This window comes from Anser brachyrhynchus (assembly GCF_964034855.1).
Source record: "Anser brachyrhynchus genome assembly, chromosome: 2".
Lineage (NCBI taxonomy): Eukaryota > Metazoa > Chordata > Aves > Anseriformes > Anatidae > Anser > Anser brachyrhynchus.
The window spans coordinates 134,063,022-134,090,298 of NC_137695.1; the positions used below are offsets into that span (position 1 = coordinate 134,063,022).

General features: G+C 36.4%; 2 long non-coding RNA genes across 2 annotated transcripts in view; one reads left to right on the plus strand and one right to left on the minus strand.

The window, feature by feature from the left end:
- Window positions 1-526: 526 nt before the first annotated feature.
- On the plus strand, window positions 527-9,539 carry LOC308190375. Its single transcript, XR_013947137.1, has 3 exons — window positions 527-2,647; window positions 5,746-5,842; window positions 6,331-9,539. It is a non-coding gene; the product is annotated as an uncharacterized lncRNA (long non-coding RNA).
- Window positions 9,540-9,672: 133 nt separating this feature from the next.
- The window catches only part of LOC308190374, a 64,004-nt gene continuing 46,399 nt past the window's right edge, over window positions 9,673-27,277 (minus strand). The window contains exons 4-5 of the long non-coding RNA XR_013947136.1: window positions 12,992-13,068; window positions 9,673-12,895 (exon numbers count right to left, since the gene is read on the minus strand). This is a non-coding gene — a long non-coding RNA (uncharacterized lncRNA). The remainder of the gene's footprint in view (window positions 12,896-12,991; window positions 13,069-27,277) is intronic.

Sequence of the window (27,277 nt, forward strand, 5' to 3'; positions counted from 1 at the left end):
GAATAGTGAACCTCTTGGTCACATTTCTTCATGCTGTTCATTCTTTTCAAAGCTCTAGAGCTACATGCTAGGTTGAATGAAAATCAGCACCATGGAAAGAAGTGTGATACAGGAAGGCAGAAGACCCTTTGCACCATTTTCATATTACATAAACAAAGTCCTTTATGAGCTGAGGCTGGCGTTACAATAGATGAAGTAAAGGTAGCTATAGACTACAGATTTAATGTTAACTTTAATGCTAAATATGCGTAGTCTGTGATTAAAACCAAATCCTTTAAAAGTCAACGAAAGGTCCTTGATTATAATATGAATTAATAACCTAGCAAATGGTGACATTTGTATTAACCATGAAAGGCTACAAATGATAATATTTGCATTTTTGGTCACCTATAAAATAAAAGGCATAAGTGAATACAATAAAAAGGTAGGATAACTTAGGAAAACTAGGTACTTACTTGTTTTAGAAATCTTTACTGATATTCAACTCTTTCATTTTTGATACTGACATAGTTCTCTAGACCATCTTTATAGTCACAAGGGAACAGAGTGAAGGGCTTCCTCCAAGAACAAGCATTGAAATTCATCTTATTTATCTAGTTATGGATGGTGTGAATGAATCACCTCCTTGCAGTGCTCACCTCTAGACATGGACTAGAGGTGGAGCTTTAACAGTGAATGTACACTAGCTACCCTATCACAATCTTACAGTATTTGAGATGAATCTTATTTTCCTTGTTTAGAAATTCTAGCTTTTTTATTTGGTTAGATGTTTCCTCAGCAAGAGCTCAAAACCAAACCATTGTCTTCCTCTAAACTAATGAATTCTATAATTGATCTATCAAATGTTGTTTTCTACCACATTTCGGTGAGTTTGTTAGCTTTTTCATTCATGGCTTATGAGATGTAAGTTTAATGGATTTTCTTTAGGTGTTCATCATTTCAAACTTTTGCTTTAATTTGTGCATTGCATCATTTCACAAATGCATCACATGCTTCATTCTTTTCTATTTTTTTCCCCTTACAGTTTATATTTCTTTTTCTGTCTCTATTCATAAGTTTTATATCTCTCCCAGCTTCATGTAGTCTCTTGATGGTTCCCCTGATGCTTAGGAAGGTTTTCTCTACTGATTACATGATTCTCAAAATGATTCCTTTTTATTGGTATCAACACTTTTAGTTCAGCATCAGTTGTTTCTCTCAGTATCAGTTGCAAGGATGTCTTTCAGATCCTTAAAGGAGACTATAGGTGAGTCAGGCTTGTTAAGGACTGTCTCGTCTTTTCTCCCATTAATGGCAATGATAAACTCTCCCTGATTTTAGAGGAGCAGAATTAGAAGCTAAATGTTTTTCAAAAATTCATTCTGTGAAATGCTTAAACAATTGCTACTTTTTTTTCTACTTTTCCAAAGTGATTTAGACCACAGTTTCTTCTTTATTCTTATTTCTTTATTTTGAGAGAGACAAAAGGGGAAGCCATTTTGGCTCTCCAGAAAGCATGCTAGCCCTGGGTCATCTGGCTATTTGAACTTGCTTAAGAACTGCTTAACTCACTGAATAGGAAAACTATACTAGCTATTCATTTTGCTCTCCTATGCCTAATTTTATTAGTTTTCTTTTTTTCAGCTATGGGGAAATACGCTTATTTCATGAAATTTAGGATACTGTTGGTGTGGGGTGGTGTAACTCCACTGGAGCATTGCCCAGTTTCATGACTTCAGGTTTTGATTTAGAGAGACTGGAATAACATAATGTATTTCTAGGCATTGTATGGCTCTTCAACCTGTTTCATTAGTACTGGCCTAATAGCCAATGTAGTACTGGTAATATTGTTTGAATAGTAAAATAAGTAAACAAATAGAGTTGCAAGGATGTCTGTCCAGCAGAATTATGAAATAATTATTTCTCCAATGGCATAGAAGTGGGATGGACAAAGCCAGAATGCTATCAGTAAGCAAATATTTATAAGCAATATTTATAAAAAGGGAGTTGATTGGACTAGGTCTTTTTCTGTCACAGGTTTTAAATTAACTTCAATTAACTTGTACTGGGTCTGTCTGGAATGGAATTAACTTTCCCTACAATGGTCCATACAGTGCTGTGCTCTGTACTTGCAGCTACAACAGCACTGGTATCACACCAGTGTTGTGTCTATTGCTGCACATTACTGGCAGTGCATCAAGACACCCTCTAACTCCCACCCCCCCAGAGCCAGCAGGCTGTGGTTGGGCAAGAGGTGGGGAGGGGACATCAGCAGGGCAGCTGACCTAAACCAGCCAAAGGGATATTCCATGCCATATGATGTCACACTGAGCAATAAAAGGTGGGAAGGGGGAGGGAGGGGGGTGGGGTTCTTATTATGAAGACGTCTGTCCTTCCAAACGTTACCCATATTGAGGCCCTACTTCCTGGAATGTGGCCGAACATCGCTCGTTGATGGGAAGTAGAGATTTTCTTTACTCTGTGCTTCCACACAGACTTTGCTATTTTTTTCCCCTCTTCCTTTTTCCTTTAATTAAATTATCCTTATCTCAACCCATGAGCTTTTTTGAGCTTTTTTTTTTTTTTTTTCCAGCATACTTTCTTCTTCCCGTCTTCTTCTGAGGAGAGGGAGTGAGAGAACAGTTGTGGTGGAGTTTAGCTGCCCAAGGTAAAACTACCACAATGCCACTTTAAGAAAATAAGTTTTCTGTGAGATTAGAACAGCATTAGCACTTTTCTTTTGTCATTGTGGATGTTAGCAGTTGTGGTGTGAAGCAAAGAAAGAAGTTAGAATACTTTGGAATTCAAGTGTTTTATGTTAATAAAATGGTCTTAACCTTCAAGAGAAAAATACTCAAAATGGAAAGAAAGTGTTACTATTTCTTTAGGAGTATCAGTTTGCTTTGTTAAGAAATGGCTTATACCTAAATACATTGTAATTTAACATGTCAATTATTATGTATGTGTATTATTATCACAGGTTTACTGCAGTAGCAAGTCTATACTATAATTATTGGTAAAGTTAAGATACTGACCCTAAATTAATGACATCCTAATGGCTCCCCATAGATATCCTGTAGATGCCAACAGTTGATAGTATAGCTGAATGGGGGTTAATAGAGAATTGATAATATAACTTCAGTGTATATATAAAATGTATTTTCACAATGCATTATAGGTCTTCTTTTTGATATAAGAGAACTTCTTACTTTTTTTTTTTTTTTCATATTGCCTTTCTTGTTGCAGAGCTAGCAAAACCAGCTGAAATAAGTGCATTCATAGGATTTATTAGCTCTGGATTCTGTAATACTTACAGAGAAGTCAAATACTTGCAGAGCTACCACTGGGAAAAAATTTAAGTTCAATAACATTTTGAATCAGTGCTTTACTTGTTTTTGTTTGTTTGTTTCATTTGCTTATTTTTGTTTTATTTTTGTTATTTGATGTTGTTTTTTTCACTGTTCTTCTTAGAACTTTCCTGGTGAGTTTACCCTTGTATTTACTGTATATCCAAAAAATAGTTAAAAAAAAAAAAAAAAAAGACATGACATATTGAAGCAATGCAAGGGATAAATCAATAGTATGTGCCGGCTGGACTGTGCATTGAGATAAGTTTTATAACTCCCAAGTGGAAGGCAATGTGTATGCTGTAAAGGACATGTAAAAAAAGCTGTAAAGCTTTGTGGACATGAAATGGAAGAATATATTCTTGTTAGTAACCACTGTGGAAAGGATTTGAGAACCACGGATAATAAATTTAATTTCAGCATGATTAGCAGGTGGCCTAGTGTGGTCTTTGAATGCATGGAAATAAGAATAGTCATAGATATAGCTAAAATAAATTATAGTTGTAGTAGTCATTGATAAGTCCCATTGTTTCCATTTCGGTAATCAACATATTCAAAATGTTGTCAGTAGCTAATAAGGATTCTCCCTACATCTACCCCTGCCAAAAAGAAAAGAAAAAAAAAAAAGTTGTAATCCAGAAATTACATTATATTATGAGTAAGGAATTTTGAACTACTGGGTTGATCCAAATATCAGGTCATCTGATCAGTTAAATACCTGCATGAAGAAGAGATTTCTGATTGAACATAATTCCTTACCCTGTTGGAAAAAAAAAAAAATCACTTAGAGAAGACTACATTTCAAGACTGAAAGTTAAACTAAAACATGGAAACAAAACAAATCTCAGATTTTTAATGCCTAGGGCAATTAAATAGTGGAGTAATTTATTCAGAGGTCTGATGAATTTCATCCTAAATGAGAACTTTATATCAGCACTCTATAGTTTTATAAGATATATGTAATAGATAAAACAGAAGTTGTGGGCTTGATATGTTAAGGTGAGTTATCCTCTCATATGCAAGATTTGCTGTTTTTTTTTTGTTTCCAATGTTTGAAATTCTATACCTGGTATTTCTTAAGGGTATCTATTTACAAGAGAAATATGGTCCATATGAATAGCCAGAATGCTGTTTTGGCACCCACTGTACTTCTCATAAAACAAATAAGGCCAGAAAAGACAGCAGTGACAACGGTAACAGAAGGAATTCCACCTACATAGCAGAAAAGAAAGACATTTCTCCAAAAAGAGTGTAATGGTTCTGTAGCTGGATGCCGCATGGAGGTGGGAGGGTGAGCCGTGTGGAGAAGCTGAATGTTGTTTACTTCACAGTGGCTGGGCCAGCTTAGAAGATCTCCCCGTGGACATCAGATCTGCCACACAAACCCAGAGGGTAATTTAAGAGCTCAGCTGAGCTGGAGGCAGTCTGTGACTGCTGAATTCTTCCAATGTGTCAGCTCATCTGGAAACACCCAAGCATGAGTGATAAGGGTGGGTGGGAGGAACAAGGTGCTTCTGAAGAGTGATGGTATGATTTTAGGGGCCATTGCAGCAAATCTAATGTCAACATATCCATGAAAAAATGGTTCTGTTTTGGAACGAAGTAATAAGGAATAAAACTGATCAAAACAAAATCCAAAACCAGAAACAAACAAACAAAAATGTTAGGGAAATAAAATCCTTTTATAAAATATTTTGAAAAAAAAATGCAAACAATTAACTAAAACAGTCCTAAGACTGTTCTTAAAGTCTTTCACTTTCTAGGATGGTCTCAAGGGATTCTTGCTTCTTTATTGTGAGCTCTGTGGCCTTGTTACAAACAAAAGATATGAGCTCCAGAGGTATTGGGCCCTTGAGTCAGTGCACTCAGAGTTCTGGGCTTCTTGCCTGTTCTGGATAGATACATACGTGAGGACATTCTGAAGTATAGGCCATACATGAACTTTCCCCCTTTTTCCCTTCTTATTGGGTCAATTGGTATGGATTACCCAGAGCCATATTTTAGGATGCACTACTTGCTAAATGATGTCAACAGTTGGTAAATTTGTCTTCAAGCTAGGTGTATAGGCTACTTCTGCTCCATAATTTAAATGTAAACTGTAAATTTTATGATGCTCTAGGTGGTGCCTAGGTCAGATTTGAAAACACTAGTTGCAGAATAGGAATGGTACTGTGCTTGGAGGTACTGGCACAGAAACTTTCTAAGCTGCCACTCTGTCTTCTGTGCAATCACAGGCACCATTTTTCTTTTAAACTTCTCTTAATTTTCTGTTCCGTTTCTACAAATTATGCATGGATAAGAGCATGGAGGAAATTATCAGGGAATGGAGGTGGGGACACAGAACTTCTGTATGTTTGAAAAAAATGTAATTTATTTTTTTTTTTAAATTGTACCGCATTAATCTCTTGTATTAATTTAGGGAGAAGATACATTTTTAGTAAGTTGCCTTCTGTCTTCTGAGTTCATTACATCAGAAACCACGTTCAAACTGGTGCATCTAGATATTGCTGGCCACTGTAAGTGAAATTAGATTTGTTTATTCCCCCAAAAGGACTGTAGCAATATCCTACAGTTTTCAGATGGCCAAATTACACAATACTTTCTCAAAGTCATTAGCTCTATTACTTCAATAACGTTCATAGAATTTATCATCAAGAAAAATAATGCTTAATGTCAAATGGGAAAATATATAAAAATCTGAAATAAAAGCAAAGCTATCAACATTTAATGCATGGTTGGTGCCCTGTTTTGAAGACATCAAATTAAATTTTCAAGAAAAATAATATGAAAATAGATTACTTGGACTTAGAATTGAAATTTGGAAATAAATACCATTTGAATTTTCTCAGGCACAAAACCAGAAATTCATGACCCATTTTCTCATAAAACACTAACATTTTGGTATGTACAATTATCTAAAGTAAATTGTCTTAAGCCCCCAGAATATATAGTATGTATGTATGTGTGAGTGTATATGAATATATATGTTATTCTTTTCTTCTAGAGTGCATGACTTTTTCATAGCTATTGTGTTAAGCTAAACAAAGGACCTTTGTTTCTCAACTGGGTTTGAAAAATAAGGAAGAAGAAATTGTCACCACAGCAGCTGTCAAAATGCGGATTCTCAATGCTGATAACATGCTGAGTATGCAGTAAAGCTTTTGTTCTTGGCATGCCCATTCATACAGATGGGAGAAGCTTAAAGATGTGACTGTTTTTCAGTCCACATAGCTGACTTTAATCACAACATTTAGCCTAGTTCTTCCTCCTTTCAAGGTTATGAAAAAAACTTGATAAGTCTCCCTTTGCATGTCACATAATATTTTTATAGTCTTCCTGTCAGATATACACAATCCTGGTGTCATGTTTTTCTGAGTTTTAGACTGCAATATTTTCTCTAACTGCAATGTAGGAATGAAAAAATCTAAATTTGTTTGGAGCCCTGGAATGAGGTCTCAGCGCAGCAGTGGATGAGAAATAGGCCAGCAATTCAACAGATGGTTAGGACTTCATCTTGCAAGCTTTTCCCATGTCAACTAATTTTATGTGGACTTTTTCCCTGTTACATGGCATTCCCCAGTCACTGTGTTTCAGGTTAGCTCAAAGCCTGTGTAACATTTTGAATGTTTTCAGATGAATATTTACTGGAGGATGGAGTTTAGGGTGGAAGGAGAACTTTCTCTCCTCTGCCCCTCATTGGCTGACAAGGTAAAAGCATCACCTCATGTGAAATGGGTTAATTTGTGCAGTCCCCTGATATTCCCCACTCCATTAAGGCTTTCATCTACTTCTGATATTAATATAGTATAAATAGCGTGTAACAACCCTTGGAACATGGTTAATTGCAGTCACAGAAAATACACAAGATTAGTCTTTTATAATACTGTTTCTGTTCAGCGTAAATAACAACCTTAATTTATTTTATGATTCATGAAGTTATTCATACCCTTGACATCATATTCTCATCCTCAGACAAAAATGATCAAGCTTCTTTATGAAAAGATGACAAATCATCTAATAAATTTTTATAGGTGTTGATTCACAATAAGAGAAGAATATTTGAATGCCACTGCCATTTTGAGATAATTATCTGTTCTTTACCATTGCATTGATAGCTCTTTCTATCATACAGTTGTTTCTCTATACTAATTAGGTTAACTGATGCAAGAAAAATACACATCAGGCTGTTTTATAAAAAATGAACATTTCACACATGATGGTGCTTTTTCTAAACATATATTAAAGTCGTCTTTGCCATCCGGTAGATTCACCCACCGAATAGGCTCAATGATGATTTTTGACCTGTTCAGGTTTCAAATTTATAACTCCCAAGTGGTGAGCCTACTAGGCTCACCATTTTCTATAAGGATACTGTCATAGATTGCACACTTAAAAAAATAGATCCTGAAAAGGGAATAATCTTTGGACCTTATTTACCATTTTATCACAACATCATATAAATACAGTTTCTTTCAATTTCTTTCTCTGGGTTTTATGATTATTTCCACTGGTACTTTTAAATGGACACCTCAGCACTTCGCTGTTACACTGCAGATGGGCATCAGCACTTAGGTGCTGGCAGTGGGGGCTGCAGGGCAGCCTCTCAGAGGAGAGGCCAGGCCTCCGCCATGCCGAACATGGCCAGTTCCAGCTGGTACTAGATGGTTCCAGACAGCTTCAATGGCCCCACCATGGGGCACATCTGAGCAAGGCAACCAAGGTGGTGGTGCCTCTGGAAAAACATAAGAAATGGAAGAAAATGCTGCTCAGGCAGTGAGGAGTGAGGGAAAAAGTGAGAGAAGTAGTCTTAGGAACACGAAGGTTTGAGAAGGAGGGGAAGAGGTGCTCCAGGTACTGGAGGAGAGAAATTTATCTTGTGGGACTGCAGCCTGTGGAGAAGGCACTAAGCTGAAATGGGAAAAGTGTGAGAAGGAAGGAGGGGCAGCGAGGAACTGTTACAGGCTGCCCACCGCCCCCCATTACCCTGCCCCCTGTGCTAATCAGAATGGGGGGCAGAGGAGGTAGTGGAATCAGGAACGAAGTTGAGTCTGTTCTGCCCATGATGGAAACTGGCAAGCAATCTCCCTGTATTTATCCATGAGCTCTTCCATCTTATTTTCTTCCCTGGTCCTGCTGAAGAGGGAAAGTGAGAGAGGGGCTGGGTGGGTGTCTGCCAGCTGGCCAAGGTCAGCCCCACTACACACGAAAATACTGATCAGACTCTCTCGTGTAAGGACATTTTTTCCATTAACAGTGTTACGATTTTGATAGGTGGGTATATTATGACTGCTGATCTTACATTAAGTCTTACCATCTCTGTTCCTTATCCTGTTTCCTATTTGTAACCTGTATCTTTTTGTAAAGTATGATACTTTACATGTTATCAGGAGCTATCAGGGTCTACACACCACTTCATTTAGAATTTAGGTGTTATGATCAAATCTTGCTTTCGAACATTGCTAATCTGCTTTAGATTTTATTAGAAACTCTGTGTGTAACATAGTCATGTAATTTTACTATGGTGAATATTATTTTTACCTGACTTTTTTCAGTCACTGTTCATTTCTCTGGTTTGAATTAAAAATAAAATTCATAGCAAAGTATGTGATCATTTTTAAGTGACATTTGCAATGGGTGATTATTACTTTTTTTTGGTATTTTTTTATAAGTTTGTATATATATATATATATATACATGCAACAGCAGAAAGAAATATACTTGGTTTTTGTCATTACATTTTCCCTCTGAAAAAAAATATTTTTAACAGTAAGGAGATGACAAAAAATTGCCGGTGATGGTTTTGGCACAACTTAATAAAAAGCTACCACACAGCTGAAATGTGGCAGCAGACTACATGAACACTCCTACTTGGGTATAATGAGAGTTAAAACATGTTTACATAAAGTACTGAAATTCATTGATCACAAAAAAATCATCAGGTTGTACCAACAGTTCACCTTTAGATTTAAGGAAGAAAATGTTTATCAATAAATTTAAATTACTATGATCCCCTTGATTCAACTTGTTTTTTACATTCACTTTCACATTTAATGTGTTATTATAAACGTCACTTAGAAACCAGTCTGTAATGAAAGAGTATATTGATGGTTTGCATATGAATCATGCAAGTACTTTGCCCTCATTTAATTAGTCATTTAAAATTGATCATATTTTTTTCTAATCTAATGAATGTATTTGAGTAAATATCTGTTATTGGAAAATCATAAATTCTCTCAATATGAACAAGTATAACCATGTCTTTCTATGTTATGAAAATAAAGACTATAGTATGCTATGGCTCTACAGACTATCTTTGAACTTTTCATTAGCTTTTAATTTCAGACAGAGTAATTTGGTGCCATATTCTTCAAAAAAGAAGACCATAGTGCACCTATGGTAATTAAGCGGTTAGAAATTACTTCTAAAATGACAATATGAGGAGCCAAAGATGTATCTAGAAAAGACATTTCCACTGACAGTCAAAAGAAGGAAGCTTTCCTCATGGTTGGAGCAGGAAAAATTAATTTTGATGTTCTTTTCATGTTGATGTACATATCCCATAGGGTTTGGAAATATGTTAGAAACACTCATCTGCATCCAACACAATATTTCAAAGGACAAGGCATGCTGTTCTGAGTGAATACTCTTAAGCTGGATGTACATTTTAGAAGTACTTTCTTTCCCTCTCTTAAAGCTGTTCCTGAGGCAACTTTGCACCAACACATCTAGGGACTGTGTCTGAATGGTACAGTGTCGGTTGTTGATTTAAGCTTGTATGGATGTTGACTTTATGATTGACAAAGACACCTTGCGCTGTTCTCTGGAAAACTAGGCTTTCTCAGATAGTTAAAAATCTGAATCTCATCAGTGCTTATGTCAATGAAGACCTAATTCCAGTATAACTAAATTCTATTGGTTTTCTTTGAGAGGAGCTGTAGACTGTCAAAGTGTTTGGACCTGATTCTTCTGTAAGAACTGTATTTCTGACATCTTGTGGGAGCATGGCTAGTTCTGTAATGGATTTTGCTGAAAAGATTGTGAAGGTTCGCTTGGTGTCTGTGTCTTTTACTACCTGAAAGTTCTTGTAGGCTTATCAACTGATGTAATTTCTGTGTTGCACAGAAAATTTGGCCAAATATTTTACTTGCTCTCTGTAAGGATTTTCCTTAGTTGCCAAATTGAAATTGCTCCCTAAAACCTAACTTTTAGATTTTCTCTCTCTCCTCCCCCTTAAGTTGCAGTTATTAAAATGAATTTTGATTCTCAGCCTGAACGATAGTTAGAAAATTCTTTTTTTTTTTCTTTTTTCTTTTTTTTTTTTTTTCTGTCACCCAGAATTTTTCCAAAGCTCGGTGTAAACCTCACCACAAAAGGAAATCTGAAATGCAACATTGAAATTCCTGAACTACCAGGTTGCTTTTGAATTTTGAAAAGCAGAAAATCCTCAAAAACTGAAGCTCTTAAAGCTTCTAAAATCTGCAGTTCCAAAGTAGTTGTCATGGAGGAGTCATCTCAGAGTCATAGACCCTAGTAATCTCTGCTCTCCTGGAATTCACAAGGCAATTTGGCAAGAGTACTAGGCAAAGTTTTATTGGATACTTGTCTGTGTTTTGGCAAGCATTAGTTGAAACAGACGTTTATATACAACATTTTTATTTCTGAAACATGCTTCATCTTAAAACTAGCTTGGTTTACTGCCCTTGTTATTCCTATTGGAAAGCTGTTACAGAATCTTCTGGCTCTGAAGATTACAACTTCTAATTTCCAACCCAAATGTATTTATGGCACATATAGAAATATTTTTATTAGGTCAACATTTTGACCTAACAAACAAACAACAAATTGTTGTTTAAATAGTTTTTTTTTTTTCCAAACACTCGTATTTATGTAGAACAATCTTATCACATCTCAGTTCATTTTACTAAATTAAACAAAATAAGATCTTTTTGTCTTATTGCATATGGATTGCAGTACTCTGGGGACCTCATCTCATACTTCTGAGAATTACATTTGCTATTTGATGGACATGTCACATTATTGGCAACAATTAACCCAGCCACATCACTCTTTCTCTTCCAACTGATGAGCTCACAGCTTAGAGCAGTACTTTTGTTTCCTCAAATTTATCAGCTTGCATTAGAGCTCTCCACGGCCATATTGCTTCAGTTCCTTATGTATCATACTCTGGTCTTCTTCATGTTGTGTTACTAACAATTTTTTTCAGGTAACCTTTATGTTTTTATCTACGTGAAATGTAACATAACGAAAATATTAAACAAGATCCATGACTGATCCTTGACTAACTCTATTCGTAATTGATTCCAGCTTGATTATTCTTCTCAGATCTGTCAGTTGCCAGTTGTTTTTCAGCCACTATCCACCACACAATTTTTGCACCAGCTCTCATGCTCTCCCACTTGTTAATTCCCTTAAGTACTTTATCAGATTTTTTTTTACCACATGGCTGATACATTAGGTGTATTGTTATTTCCCCACATGTTATATTGTAGGCTACAGATATCAAGCTAATCTGATTCAATGACTCTTGGATAACTTACTTTGGATTTCATCCCATTTCCACTTGTCATAGATCCTGTGTTACTTCCTAAAATAAATGTATTCTTTAAAATGAATTGGTTTTAACCTCTAATTTATGAAATCATTATCTTCAGATAAAGAATGGATTTGTGTAGGGTAGAGAATTCTATGGGGCCTGTAGGTGACATATGCTATAATTATTTTTCTGTCAGTATAAAGACTTGAACAATGTTTTCTTAACTCCTAAATCAATCATTTTCTTATATAAGATATTATAACCAGAGACTTTCCTATTCCTCCCCTTCTGAATCTTCTGCCTTTCAGATAAAGTACTTTAATAGTCACTGCAATATGGAATAAGAAAGTGGGAATGAGTCTCATCTAATGCTCTTTGGAAAGATGAGGTGCCCTGCCTGCATTCCTAATCATAATGAATATTAAATTATTTATACAAGATAGAACAGACTACACAAGAGAGATTAAGGACACTTTCTCTGTTGTTTTTCCCAATGTATTTTAATCTGTTGGGCCTCTTGGGAAGTGAGAACTGGGGTTCAAACACTCTGAGGAAAATAAAGGAATTTATGTACTATTACTCTTAAGCAATTGATTAAAAAAAAAAAAGTGTAAAATAAGTTCTCTCTCTCAAAATAAGTTCTGTCAGCTTTGTGAATATGGTTTTATTTTATTTATATTTTTTTTTCTAAATTTCTCAGAAAACCAGATATGAAACATACTGTTGTAGATAGAGAAATATGGGCTTTTTCACTTTGTTTAGATTTGTTTAATCATGAGGGGAAGTGACAGTGAAGTGAAGGTTTGTTTCTGTTTGGCAAAAGATTTATAAATAAATGTGGTTGACTTCCTACAATTGAGTGTGAGGGGTGATATTTTCATTTTGGGTTGTTTGCCGAAATGAAAAAAAAAATCAGTGCTTCTTACTCAGCTACAGACAAGTTATTTCTTTGTCCAGCTTCTTGGTTTTCATAGAAATATCTAGCATGTTGAATTGGGCAAATGCTTCTTAATAGCTGGAAAAACAGATAAAGTGCTCTTCAGGATTCTCATTGATACAGTTGCATTTGTCGAGTGTTGTGTGCATCTATGGATTTATATGCACTACTTACACTATTTGCTCTTGAGAGTGTTCCATTTCAGTCATTATGATAATCTGGGATCATGATAGTCGGGGATCACCAACAACCTGTTAAACACAAAACTTAGTTTTATTCATAGATATAATGTGATGGACTAAACTTTAAATATGACTTTATTTTCCTAAAAAAGATATTTTGAAAAAATAGCTAGGGAACAGCCTGCTTTTATGTGTACTTTACAGGACACTGAGTAACAGGTACATTACAAGTTCAAGTTGCCTATTTATTAACAATAGCCCTTGTGATGTAAAAAAAAAGATAAATCCTCACCTCATGATAATTTACACACTGAGAATACTTGTAAACTGTACAGTTTTATTTCAACACATAGTTACTACTTTTGGGAGATATGATTAAAAATAAGCAAGGTAATAACAGTAGGTTATAAGGAAATGTTCTAATATTGATACATTTTTTTAAAAGATATCTCACCTTTTCACAATTGTGTAAAATTAAATTAACAGCTTGGTGTTGCCTTATATTGCACACAATTACTAACTTGTCAAAAATAATCTGTATTTACCCTTCAGAGACTAATGACCCATTGTATTTTTGTATTGGCTTTGTGTGTAAAATGGTGGGACCTACATATGAAATCATTATTTCCTTTAAAATAATCTGAATGAGTAATTATTAAATATAAGGTAATCTGTTTTTCTCTAGTATAGAATAAAATAAAATAACCTTTTCATGCCACGGAAAACAAAAAATCAACAAAAAAAGCCAACACTCTTTTCTGCCTCTGTTCTCAGAAGAATAATCAGACCACTGCAATCACATACATGTAAGAAAAAATAATGCTTTTTACTTGTGCTATTGCACAATATTGAAAAGTACCTGCATAGCACCCAACTGCTGGTAATGGCCTCAGGCTCCTTACTAATAACTGGCCTTATTTTTATTGTTTTTTTTGGAAGCCCTGGATCAACATTGTTTTTCACTGTTTCCTTGTATAACCTTGGAAGAGAAAAATTAGGCTTTCACAAAACCTTTAATTAGTATGCTGCATTCTACAATGGCAGTTTAATTGTTTGAAAAGATATGCAGCATAATTTTGGATATTTTTTTCTTCCACTACTTTCCTGTTCATTTATTTCAAAGGTTATACTGTAGAGTTAATACCATTGGGTGTATGTTTATGCAACATTTAAAATTGCTCAATGGACACAGTGTACAACAGGCAAAGTTTTATGTAAGACTGATATTTCTGCACCTGCATAAAGGTTGGTGAGTTACATTCTGTGTTGGTGGAATATTTGCTGAGGGAAATGTGATAGTTTTTGGTCAATGAGGATCTCTGCTGCTCCCTATGGAACCAACGCCAATCTAGGAACAGCAAGAGCTGGAGCCCCATCTCAGAGATAAGTGTGAAATTTTGTGGGCTAGTACACCTACATAAAACCCAATGTGAGTTTTAGTCTTTGAAGCTGAAGTGATCTATGTTACAAAGAAAACAAAGCAGTGTTCCTTAACAGTGTAAGTCCTGAATAGTTATCCCCTGAAACCAATGGGTACTATAATGGTTCTATTGCACAGAAATACAGAGCTTTCTTTTCTATTGCCATGACAGATGCCAGCATTATTAAGCAGTATAATGATATTGACTGCATAATGTTGTAACATTGTGAGATTCTATTGCTCCCTAGCTGTGCAGGTACTCTGTATAACAATATGAAATGCAGAGATGGAGTGAAAACAAACAAACATTTTTTTCTGCGCTAAATTTCAGGCTATTTGAATTCTATCTTCAAAAGAGGTACTTAAATTAAGACATTATTGTGCACATTTCCACAAAGAAAGGCTTTCCTTTCTGAGATTCTCAGGAGCTCTTTGGGAAAACAAATTCTCACAGAATCACAGAATCACAGAATGGCCGAAGTCGGAATGGACCTCTGAAGATCAATACCACTGCTGAGAAGAATCACCTAGAGCACATTGCGCAGGATGGCATCCAGGCAGGTTTTGAATATCTCCCAAGAAGACTCCACAACCTCTCTGGGCAACCTGTTCCAGTGCTCTGTCACCCTCACAGTAAAGAAGTGCCCTCGCATATTCAGCTGGAGTGCTCTTTCATATTCAGCCAGATATTCTGGTTAAATATAGCTGATTTATCCAATGACAAATAGGTGAGTTTTACTTGTAACTGAAAATTATGTACCCGTCCTGCAATGCCTGGAAAAATAAGAAACTTTCCTAAGATTCTTCATCTTTGCTAAGATTCCTGGATAAGCTGGATAAGCGCAGGAAATCCCCCAGGTCCCTTAGAGTTTTGAGGAGCAGACAGATAGGAGATAATGTGTTTTTGAAGGAAATATTTAGCAATTGCCTTTAGTAGACTATGGTTAACTTTCTCTGTGCAAAATGTTAGAATTTGACCTGTTTTTATACATGGAATTGAGCATGCATATAATACCTGAAAATGTATTCTAAAATTCCATTTAATGTAGAATTGTATTCAATGTAATCGACAATTGTACAAATGGCTGTTATTTTATATAAGAAAGAGGAAATCGGCACTGTGCTCTTCTAAGGTTTGGTTCAGTTTCTAGGCATTAGCAGGTGTCCAGAGTTTTCACTTGTTTAGGCAGAGATGAAGTTACATATACTACATAATTTCCGTAAATTTCTGTTTTCATCATAGCACTTGTTACACTTGTCAGGCTCCTCCCAAGAGTTTTTCAATGACTTTGGTTGATGTTTTCCTGTAATTTCCCTGTTCTATCAATATCAGAGATATGGGATCTAATCCTCTCATGATTTATGCCTATTTTATATACTTCTAATTCCATAAAACCATTAAAAATGTTAGTACTCTGAGTCATCAGGGGTTTGTTATGCTTTAAACAAAGGAAATGACTATGGAAATTACTGGAGAAAAAAAAAAAAAGTGTCTTTTCACCAGCATCCTTCTAGTTACTTATTTTGAAGGTGGACTCAAATATAAGTAATGAATTAATGGCAGTTTTATAATTCCCTTTTCTTTGATATAAGGATACTTTCTTTTTCTTAAAGAATTCTTTTGCTCTGCTGTTTTTATTTCCCTTTACAGAGTATGCCATTTAACATATTTCCTGTGTCGGCAATATATTTTGATATTTTCTGGTTGAAAATGTTCATTTTTTTATTTTTTATTTTTATGGGTAAAAGGAATAATCCAATAGAGAAAAATATTAACAGACATAATGAAAATAAAGAGTTTTTTTTTTCTTTAATACAAAATGAACTATGCAACTCTGTAGAATAAAGTGTTCAAATTGGCCAGACCCTGGTTTGTGAGATTAAAATGTTTATAGTAAATAGTATGACAGAAATATTCTGTTAATCTTGACTGTTCTCATGAGAGAGGAAACATGTTTTTCACCCAAATTCATTATAAATCCTTTGCCTTCCAACCGTGACTTAAGGGTTCATCATTCCATATGCACGAAAACTTATTTGGAATAAGGTGGGCTGGAAATTTAAACTGGCTTAACTCCTCTTGATTAAATCCATCTGCCAATTCTCTGATTCCAGAAAATGTCTTTTTCCAATTATATCTCTTATTCCAGAAACCAAGAATTTTACACATGGAGTTAATCAGGAAAAGCAGCTTAAATATGGCTGTTCCAGAGTAAATTCTCACATAGAGAGGCCTTAACATGCCACTTGAAGATAATAGGATTGAACAGGTGGTAATGGATTCACATTTATTAAACATTAAAATCCCGCTCATTCCCTCCAAGATGCATGGCTCAGTAGGTTTAGCTAGGGAACAAAACACTAACCCCTATTTTAACCACTGAAGTTGTAAGGTTTTGCTCTGTGTATGCAGTTAGAACAGATTTGCCCTTTTTATGTAAGGACTTCTTTGGGCACTTAGGAATGAACCTGTTGCCCTGGGGATACTTATTCCACATGCCTCCTGATCTGTGGTAACTGTATTTGCCCATACTGCAGTCATGGGAAAATGGAAAGTGACTCAAACTAAATCATCCTCCAGTGATAACTGGGGTTCTAACTTATCACATCTGTAGTGATCTTTTTAGACCCATGGCCAGCAACTGCACTGCAGATCCAATAGTATTTCATAACTTAGCCATATATTTAAGCCCCTGATATAGAAAAAAACTTTAACTCATCTGATTTGGTTTCCTAGGTAAGGTTTTGGATTTCATTTTCATTTTCCATGTCGCCCACTGTGTTCAGCCTTTAATGTCATTGATCCAAGAAAAAAGCTATACTCAGCTAAAGTGTTTAAAAGATCAGTGATCCAAATCTCTACATTCTCTCCCCATTTTATTTGAGATAATTTATAATGATTCCTGAAATGGGCAGAGTGATTTATGAAACAAAACTACATTTTTAGTTGGCACAAGTTTCCAAACCCTGAAGTCTTGCAGTTTGAACAGAAGTGAAAATTTGAGATCAAGTGCATAGGCATCACAAATTCTCCTGTGATGGAAATGATATTTTCATTCTACTCTGTATGCTAGAGTTGTAATCAATTCCTACGTAATCAAAAACAAACTAGAAATAAAACATTGTGATTAAAAGTCAGAAACTGCCACAAAACTCTCTACAGCTTTAGGAAAAATAAAACAGCAAAAATCCATGGATAATCTACAGCTTGTTCAAATGTATTTCTATTTCCTATTAATTTACGTATAGAAGCTTATCATGGTTATGGTGTCTTTTTGATACTATTCTTGCTTGAGGCCTTCTTGGCAATTAACTAATGATCAATCTGATTTATTCTATGAACATCACAAAGGATGTCATCTAAAGTCTTTTTAGCAGTGCCTGGAAATACAGACTTTTATTCCTTTATGGATTTTTTTTTTTTTTTTTTTTTTTTTTACTTAGTAATGCTCATTATGCTGTATAGCAAAGTCACAGAATTATTATATGGCAGCTTGTCTACACAGAAAAGAATAAGCATCAGGTCTAAAGGGGAGAAGGTTTTAGTTTCACTAAGAGAAAATGGGTGATTTAATACTGACCTTTTCCACAGGGAGGTCCTACCAATGTTGAGGTTAATTTATATGGTCTATTTATATATTTATAAATTTGGATTTCAAGAAGAAAGGCATGGACACTCAAGGTTAATTAACTGTTGTTCAAAGCATAGGTATAGTAGAAAATGTGATAGCGGTAAAGGTAATATCAATCTTATGTCCCTGCTGATGTTAATGGAAGCATCAGAAAGATCTTAGCAATCTTATGTCCCTGCTGGTCATGGGAACTCTGCCTGTTTTAATATCACACAAGCCCCTTCATGTTGATCATGGCACACTGTGCAAATCCCATCTGTCATGAGGCATTGTGGTCCTTACAGATTTATCGGGTTTCCGTAGAGGTAAACAAATCTATTCATCATTTATGCTGTTAGGTAAGGGACTGTTACATGCAGATAAACTGTGTAATCTCAGGATAAGACAAGGTAGACAGTGTCATCCACATGTACTGGCTGAGAACCATGAAAAGGCTTTTTTGGTGCAGGTAATGACTTAAGTTCATCCAGTGGTCAGCAAGGTTCACTGAGAGTGGTACGCTTGTATAAATGTGCATAGGAATCACAGGATCACACAGAATCACAAAATAACTGAGGTTGGAAGGGACTCTGGATATCATCTAGTTCAACCCCCTGCCAGCAGGATCACTTAGAGCACATTGCGGAGGACGGCATCCAGGCGGGTTTTGAATATCTCCAGAGAAGGAGGCTCCACAACCTCTCTGGGCAGCCTGTTCCAGCACTCTCTCACCCGAACCATAAAGAAGCATTTTCTCACATTCAGCTGGAACTTTCTGTGTTCCAGTTTGTGCCCGTTGCCTCTCATTCTGTTGCTGGGATCAACTGAAAAGAGACCGGCTCCATTCTCTCGACACCCTTCCTTCAGATATTTATATACTTTGATAAGATGCCTTCTTAGTCTTTTCTCCAAGCTAAACAGGCCTAGCTCTCAGCCTCTCTTTGTATTACAGATGCTCCAGTCCCTTAGTCATCTTCATAGCCCTCTGCTAGACTCACTCCAGTAGTTTCATGTCCCTCTTGTACTGGGGAGCCCAGAACTGGACATAATACTCCAAGTGTGGCCTCACCAGGGCTGAGTAGAGGGGGAGGATCACCTCCCTCGACCTGCTGGCAACACTCTTTTGAATGCACCCCAGGATAGCGTTGGCTGTCTTGGCCACAAGGGCACAGAGCTGGCTCATGGTTAACTTGTTTTCCACCAGGACTCTCAGGTCCTTCTCTGCAGAGCTGCTTTTCAGTAGGTCAGCCCTCAGCCTGCACTGGTGCATGGGGTTATTCATCCCTATGCGAAAGACCCTGCACTTGCCTTTGTTGAACTTCATGAGGTTCCTCTCAACCCAACTCTCCAGCCTGTCCAGATCTCTCTGAATGGCAGCACAGCCCTCTGGGGTGTCAGCCACTCCTCCAAGCTTTGTGTCATCAGCAAACTTGCTAAGGGTGCACTCTATTTCATCATACAGGTCACTGACGAAGAAGTGAAACAAGACTGAACTTACCCCTGGGGAACACTGCTAGCTAAAAGCCTCCAATAGACTCTGTGTCACTGAGTACAACCCCCTGAGCTCTATCATCCAGCCAATTCTCAATCCACCACACTGTCCACTCATCTATCCCACACCTCCTGAACTTGCCTGTGAGGATGTTATGGGAGACAGTGTCAAAAGCCTGGCTGAAGTCAAGGTAGACAACACCCATTGCTCTCCCCTCATCTACCCAGCCAGTTGCCCCACCATAGAAGGCTATCAAATTTTGTTAAGCATGATTTCCCCTTGGTGAATCCACGCTGACTACTCCTGAGCAGCTTATCTTCCACATGCATGGAGATGACCTCCAGGATGAGGTGTTCCATCACCTTTCCAGGAATGAAGGTGAGGCTGACTGTCTTGTAGGTTCCTGGGTCCTTCTTCTTTCTCTTTTTGAGTACTGGAGTGACATTGGCTTTCTTCCAGTCCTCAGACACCTCTCCTGTTCTCTATGACCTTTCAAAGATGATGGTGAGTGTCCTAGCAATAATATCTACCAGCTCCCTCAGCACTCATGGGTGCAGCCCATCAGGACCCATGGATTTGTGGGTGTCAGGTTTGTCTAAATGAGCTCTAACATGATCCTCCTTGACCAAGGGAAATTCCTTTCTCCAGACTTTCCCTCTTGTCTCAAGGGTCTGAGATTCCTGAGGGCTGGTCTCAGCAGTGCAGACTGAAGCAAAGGTGGCATTCAGTAAATCTGCCCTCTCTGTATTCTTCAGCACCAGGTCACCCACCCCATTCAGCAGCGGGCCCTCATTTTCCTAGAAAAATCTCGTATCTGAGCCTCTGGCAGGCAGTAAACCTTTCTAGACGAGAGGTCAGGTCAGCAAATAGGTGCCTCCATACCCTGCAGCAGGGAGTCATTCACAAAATCACCTGCAGATTCTTCTGGGTGTTCCTGTTAGGCACAGGGTCTCTCAGCCCAGTTGCCTCCCTTGAAGCCTTGCCCAGCTCCTCCTCCACCTGGAGGGCACTGAAACTGTTCCTCAATAGCAAGGCTTCAGGAGGAGTAAGAGACTTTCTCCTCCTATGAGAAGTGACCAACTTCCTGCCCTCTTTTGTAGTGTTATGACATACTGCGTCATGTCACACAGAACCCTCTGACAACTCCACTGCTGTCTGGCTTTGGGACTCCTGGAGCTGTATGGTCTCCATGGACAGCCTGTCTGGCTCTTGCTCATCTTCTCAGATGCTTCACAACCTGCTGACTTCCTCTTGTAACTCCCTCACCTGATGACAAAGCTCATGGACAACAGCAGACCTTCTGCAGGAGAGCTGGCTGTCAGTACAGGTCTCCCAGAGAGGACCCACACACTCCCTGCAGCCTGAGACCTGAAGAGATGTATCTGCTGTCAGAGGGTCTCTCTGGGTTGAGACCTCCAATGTAGCTGATGCAGTGACTCCAGCAGCTGCTGGAGAATATGGTCTGCACTGTGTCATGACCACATCTGAGGAAGCGTACGCTACTAGGATTGGAAACAAAGGTGCCCTCTTGGGCCCTGCCATGCAAACTGCTGCGTTTATTTACTGCATCTGTTTGCTGTGCTCAGTGAACTAGTGAGACTGTCATGGTATGGGTAATATAGTGGTTATTCATGCTAACATGCATGCCTCTATTATCAAGACCTGTGGTTGTACTCAGCCCAGATTCTGTTTGAAATCATTGTATCTTCCTTAAAACGTCTTCCACAGTATCCTATACCCACCAGCCCAGCAAAGCACTTTTTTTCAAAGATACAATTTCCTTATGAGGTTATCTTTCCTTCTTTCCTGCATTCATGCACCTTATAACCTAAAATCATGGCATATACTTTAGCTGATAGAGTCTGTGGCAGGGTGCAGCTGAGTGTGCTTGTGTTAGTGCATTGAAAAGTGCAGCTAGACCTTCCTGGTGATCCAGAAAACATTTTTCTTTGCTCTTTTCTTTCCTCAGGCACTAAGGATAATTAGAATAATAGACCAACTGAGGGGATGCTGCAATACATGAGATAACACAGGGGACAACTATTAAGAGTAGACATGCACAACTATAATAGTATAAAGAAAACAGCTATATATTTCAGGAATTCTCCGAGTCTGAGTCTGGTAAACTAAATTTATGAAAAATAAAAATAAAAATAGAGTAATCCTAGATAAGTATCAGATGTAATGGGAATTTTCTAGTTCCACCAAATATGCTAGAAAATATCAAAGAGATACACATTCAGTCTTTAGGTGTTCTAGGTAGGAAATAGGGCTGAGCCTTCTCAACACAAATTAAAACAATTTAAAGTTTGATAATCCAGTGTTTGAATAAAGGTTTCTAGAAGTAGGAATTATTCTTTAAAAGTAGACATAGCTATTCAAGGTCAATTTTGAATACACACATTATTTCAAAGAAATGATTAAAGCACAATAAAAGAAACTACTGAAAAACTGAAATATTTGTTCTAGTTACCTTCTTATTAAAACTAAACTTCATTTTCTTCTGTAAGAATGAAAAATGCATTCTGTATGAATATATAGCACACAGAAAATACTCCTAGGTATATTTTCACCTAGGAATGAAAATAGTGTAAGTAGTATAAATATAGGTACTCTTTTTCTTTGAGTGATGACATGCTTCTTAAACAATGGAGTTGCATACTAAGGTACAGTAATAAGAATAGTTAAAATACTAAACTAGATTCAGAAAGCTTATTTTGTAAGATTCTGATAAGCACATGTGTTGTGCTGAAGCTTTTCATCTCCCACTGGTCATACTCATGGCTATTCAGGATACTTCATGAATGGAAATGACTTTTTTCTTCTTGCTAACATAAACTATTACCTGTGTCACCTTTAAAGCTGAGACACTAAAAAGAGTTCTTGTCTTGATAACTGCATGAATTTCTCTTTTGAACCCTTTATATGTCTAAGATGATATTGCAAAATCCATGTTCTCTTCCTAAAAATGATAAAAAAATAGAAAAAGTCCAGACTCTAGACAGCTAATAACAGCATATATGTTATTATAGTTGATTGAATGTAGCCAACAGTGAGAAATAAAACAAAGGCTTCTCCTACTGAAATCATTGGAAATGGGATTAGGCTCAGTCATACTGAAATATTCTCTATATTGACAATGCTTCCTTTGAGTACTGCACATTTTACATTGATATCAGACATGCTATTGCAATTGAGGTAAATAAAATCGTTGAAAGGGATCTTGTACAAGTACAGATAAAAGCAATTTAATGCTTTGCAGAAGATTAAAAATGCAACAGGGAAGATCAATAACAGGAATTAGCTGCAATAGACTGTGACTGATAGATGCTTACCAAGAGTTAATAGGAAGTGTCCTAAAAGCATTTAGAGACAAGGTTATCAGTATGCCCACTAAAGATATTTGATAATCTGTAACTTTATGTAAAAACTCTATTATTTTTCTTATTTCATTTTCTTTTTTCATATGTTGCATATGTTCTCAACATTGTATATGTTGCTCTATGTTTTCACATGTTGTCCACTTACTGGTCTTGAAACATAAGAAACAATGCAAAGATGAGTGCTGAGTTAAACATTGAGAAAAAAGTACTGTTGTGTAACTTCCATGCATTTCAAATTTCTTTTTTTTTTTTTTTTTTGTAATTTATTTTAAAGCTTTGTGCAATATATTGTAATACATGACATCTATTAAGTAAAAATCCAATAGAATGGCATTGGGAATGGTTGTACTCAGAGAATCTTTTCCATATTTGCAACGTATGAGAACAGAATTTCAAGTTATCTTGGATAACAAATTGGAATGTCTGCCACAAAGGACAAAAGGCTTTCCTCTTCTACACACTGAAATATTCATATTGCTTAAAAGAGCTGGAATTATAAATAGAAACGGAATTGAATGGAAAAAGCAATAATCAGTTCAAAAATTAATTGTAGTCTTCACAATAGACATGATTTCAAATAGGTATTACACAACTATTATTGACAGTGGTATGTACATTGGTCAAAGCTTAGTATACAATGGATGCAAAGTTTCCAAAAGGGGGGGAAATTCAGAAGTAAAAGTCACAGCCACCCTGTGCTTATGCGTGCCTACAAGGCTGATGAAGTCCTGGGCCTTCTGAACCCATTGTGAGTTCTGTCATTGATTTCAGAACACAACACTTCACCTTGTGACTTTTTATATGAAGATAACTGGTTTGTCAGTGAATATAAAACAAAGTCAATTGTTTGACTGTATCTCATTTTTTCTAACACTGAGATAAGAACTAAATCTAAAGATGTATTTTCTTCTTTTGCATGTTTTCTGCTGCACGTACATGCAGACACTAATCTCAGAAAGTGTTTCATCTGCAAAGAGACCCTTTCATTTCAGTTCTGTTACTTCCAACAGCTCTCTTATGCTACACCTTGTGGATCTTTGGGTGTGACACTGCTGACAAAGGCAAGCAACTTTCTTTCCCAATAATATGAGTTTCCTTCATAGCTTTTCAGAGCTGCAGTGCAACCAGTTTTGAAATGGTAGAGTGGCTGTTTGTAACAGAAGATGATGTCCTTTCAGTGGATATTTGTAAAAGAAAAAGCTTTCTAAGAAGAAATTCACTGGAGGAAAAAGATTTTTTTATTATTATTATTATTATTTTTTTTTTCCAGTTGCTTTTTTAAAGGTGTTTAGAAATAGCCAGAGTTTGTGTTATTTTAATAAGCCCCTCACAATACATTAGTGAACAAGAGGGGCCTAAGAGTGCAGGATGAGTTCCTTTTGATCATGGTATTTATCAGTGCAAGTCCATTTTGCACATGCAGTGTGCAAAATACGGACAGGAAATATGAATGAATAATATTCTGAAAAGCAGTATGACAGCTACCAAGTAAGACTGTAGGATATAAGTACAAAGGAACTGCAGAAAATGTAAAAACAAGCATGTAAGACCATACTTTCAAAAGCTTGGGGTAGCAGTATTTGTGTCTTTGAAACCAAAGGGCTTTTTCACATGCAGAAACAGATTTTTGAGAACTATTCAAAACAATATGGAAGATTATTAAACTGTGATGTATTTTATATTTTTTTTCCTTTGCTTGTCAGTGATAAATTGCTCCATTATTGCCACTACTTTTTCTTTTCTTCCATATAAGGTAGTGCAATATGTGGTGTTTGTTGCAAATATTTTCTGTTGTTGCTATCTTATTCCCCTCTGTAAGTAAGTTGATTATATCCCCAGACCTGTAAACTACTAATGCCACATTTTTTGGACTGAGATAATTCCTGCCATAATTTTCAGGTTAAATAAAAGCAGCTGGCATCACCTTAATAGAATAATCTTTAGTTTTCAAGTTTCATTCTTCCTTTTTCCTGGTTATGATATTTCAGTGGCTTACTTTTCTTGATTATCTGAATCTCTTGGTCTTGCACAATTTGAAACGTTGGAATTTGTTGACTTCTTATGACTAGAAGTAGATACTTTCATCTTTCTGCAGTTTCATTAAAAATAGTATTGATAAGTAGGATCTGTTAGAATGTTTTTGTTTGTTTTTAACAGATAAATATGTACTCAATAAAAAGTTATTTTTGACCACATCAAGATTTGTTCTTTTTTTGAAATGCTAATAATAATTACAGTTAGTAATTGTTTTGCCATTTGAAAAATAGGAATACTGCTTTTTTAAGGACTTCTAAATATCATTTAGTATTTTTCAGCAGAGTGTTGGTACGTACTTTATAAACATGACAGTTATTATTCTTCCTTGCTTAGGTTCTTTTCTACTCTTAATATTTAATCTATGAATTGAGTAATTTTGTGTTACATGATTTTGGACGTTTGTTTTTTCTGCCATTTTGTAGAAGGGAAAGTAAGTTTATAATTTCTGAATTAAGTTTTATTTATTCCTTCTTTGTGTTGTACTATTTAATTACTTATAGCTAGTTAAATGGAGTTAATTCTGTTGAGAAAAGTTTTGAAATCTGAAGTAGTTCTTATATTTTGCTGAAGGTCTATCCATATTGTTAAATTTCTGTCAGTAGTGCAAGATGTTTTACTTCTGGAATCAGTAAATGTTACTAAGGCTGTTATTGTTACTTAGAATAAGTTTTATTTGACACAGCTTAGTAAATGTTAAAAAAAAAAAGTTTTGTTTATTTGTTTTAATGACATTTACTTTAGCCTGTCAGGTAGAATTTTGATCCATTAAATGCTGTTCAGTCTGTTAGTGATGGGAAATGGCAATGGGGTTCTTACTTGTCAGTCATTGTTTATTGAGGAAAACAAACCACCTTGTCACAAGTAAAAGGAAGAAGCACACTTGGACATCAGTACAAGTGGAAGCACAGATAAGAAAATGATATAGTAGGTACAAAAATGAAGACTCTGAGGTCAACCAGAGCTCAGCATTTAGACTGCTTCTTCTGGTACAGAATTTATCACAAAATTGCCAGTCTCCTGTGCACTCTCAAGTGCTTCCTAATGACTGGGTTAGAGCAGCATTACAGCCTCAGAACAGATAGTCAGCCCTTTTGATCTTAGGCTGGCACATGTAAGATGAGGCAGTGGGTTACAGAGAAAAGATGGTACTTGCAGAAAGAAAGGGTGAAAGCCCTTTGGCCTGATCTACCTTGAGATAAACATGTTCTTGAAGTCTTTTCCTCTGAGAAATGAAGTGGTTCATGATGTGTGTCCTAGACGACAATCCAGCCACGCTGGGGTCTCTGGGTCAGCATCATAAAGGAAGAGATTGAGAATGTGCTGGCTTTATCTCACCATTTATATTAAAAGCCTGCTTGACCTCTGCTCCATCCATCACACGCCTACCTGTCAGCATTTCAAACTGGACAGTGCATTCTTGTCGCTAGAGGAGAGTAATGATTATCTAATAACCTACATAGCTTTGACGAAAACCATGACTACTGCTAACCTATAGTTATGCAATAGAGTCATAGAACATCCTGTACATAAACATTTGTAAATCTCCGTGTCAGGAACAACGAATCTCTCTATCACCAAGAGGATGACCTCTGCCAGTACGATTGAAAGCCAGAAACATATCACTCCGCTCTACAGACCTATACCCTATATTTCACTCTGTCTTTGGCTATCTTTATTCTTAGCTTATTCTCTCCTGTATTATAGGGCAAAACAGTTGATTTCAGTGTTTTTAGTTTTATTGTGATGTGACTTTAGAAGTTACAAAATGAAAGATCTAATCTTGCAGACATGAGTTGTATTACCACGTATAATATTACATGGTAAATGAACAGTAAGTTCATGTAATATTATCAACCTCCTTTGGAAAACAAACTCTCATAAAGATCTGTGTGCCTGTTCATGTTTGCAGGATCAAACCCTGAGAAACCTGACAGTTCTCTACAGTTGCTTTGCTGTTTGCTATCTACTTAATGCACGTACAGCTATAAATTTGATTTAGAGTGAAGTGTAGCAAGGAAAAAATCTTGGGCAAGATTCCATTTTAAGTCACACTGTTTTAAAATAGTAGAAACTCTACATTAATAGAGACTTTTCCCAGCTTTTTCAATTTATCTCTTACCTTGTATTTGCCTGCATATGTGCATATGTCAGAACTTGTATTAACAGTTTTATGGGAAGTATTTCAAAGAGTTGAAAAATAGGCTGTTTTTATGGGATTTCCAAACAGATTTAGGGGTAGATATATCCCTTTTAAAAGGGAAAACCAAAACCTCCTTCAACGTTGGTGAAGGTGATGAGGTTGGCACTGCACACATTCCAACACTGTTACACCCTG